This window comes from Schistocerca serialis, chromosome 1 (assembly GCF_023864345.2).
Source record: "Schistocerca serialis cubense isolate TAMUIC-IGC-003099 chromosome 1, iqSchSeri2.2, whole genome shotgun sequence".
Classification (NCBI taxonomy): Eukaryota; Metazoa; Arthropoda; class Insecta; order Orthoptera; family Acrididae; genus Schistocerca; species Schistocerca serialis.
Window position 1 is genome coordinate 1146346872 of NC_064638.1, and position 1371 is coordinate 1146348242.

Sequence of the window (1371 nt, forward strand, 5' to 3'; positions counted from 1 at the left end):
AACTATATTGTCATCATATTGTTGCAACTTTCCTTTCATTTCCAGAATAAAATTTTCACTTCCTAGCAAATTAGAACTGTGTCCCAGACCGAGACTCGAAATGAGGACTCTTGCCTTTTGCGGGCAAGTGCTCTACCAACTGAGCTACCTAAGCACGATTCGCGACCCGTCCTCACAGCTTTACTTCGCCAGTACCTCATCTCCTACCTTCAAAACTTTGGAGACATCCCCCACTCTGTGGCTAAGCCATACCTCTGCAGTATCCTTTCTTCCAGGAGTGCTAGTTGTGCAAGGTTCACAGGAGAGCTTCTGTGAAGTTTGGAAGGTAGGAGACGAGGTACTGGCGGAGTTAAAGCTGTGAGGACGGGTCGTGAGTCATGCGCGGGTAGCTCAGTTGGGAGACCACTTCCCCAAAAAAGGCAAAGGTCGCGTGTGTGTGTCTCCATCCGGCACACGGTTTTAATCTGCCGGGAAGTTTCTTCTGTATTTGTTTCATATACCAAAAAATTTAAAAGTAAAGGAGAACCAGAATATGTGACGGAAGTTACAAAACAATTGCAATTGAAGAACTATTTAACAGAAAAGAACAGTTTTTTTAAAAATAAACTGGATGCTATCTGCGTTTGACGTAGGACAAAAGGTAGGGGTAACATCGTTAATTCTCCTTTGCCTGCATGTAAAGTAGGTTTGCTGCACGCCTGTAGGCATTCAGTGCCAAATTTTGCTCGGTATTTGAGTATTTCAAAATTTCTATAGTAATTAACATTAACAACAATAAAACTCTGACTTATACAAGTTGGCTGTCTTTGTGTTGTGAGCTCGTGTAATGATGCAGTGGTTCTTTATTGTTTCATACCAGTAATGTTGCCTTTACAGAACGTTCTTATTCTGCAGTGTTGCTGTTTGCAGGCTGATATTAAATTGAAATACGTCATGATTTCCGTAACCTTTTTGTTATAATAAAAATATGGAAATCCACTAAAATGGAAACTGAAACAACATGTGAGATAGAATCCACTGCCAATGATAGCTTGGTGACATTGTTATTGACGGTGCAGACTCTTCAGCTTACTGTGGTATCACATAACGATACCACCTCACCGACATTCCACAGTTGGCAACGGAACAGCGAGTTCCCGTTAGGTGCTGATAACAGTTGTGCAGGATCCTGTGGACCCAATGGAGCACACCTGCAGGGCCATGCCTCCACCGATTCTGGACTAGGGGCACTCTCTGCTGCCACAGTACAGGTCGGCTGACGGTTGCCTCTCAACCCGTTTACACTTGGAGCCTCGTCATTACAAGACAGTCATTCGTGCCTACTACGGTGAGACTATTCCTTTCGGACGCTCTGGTAGCTGAATTCTGTTT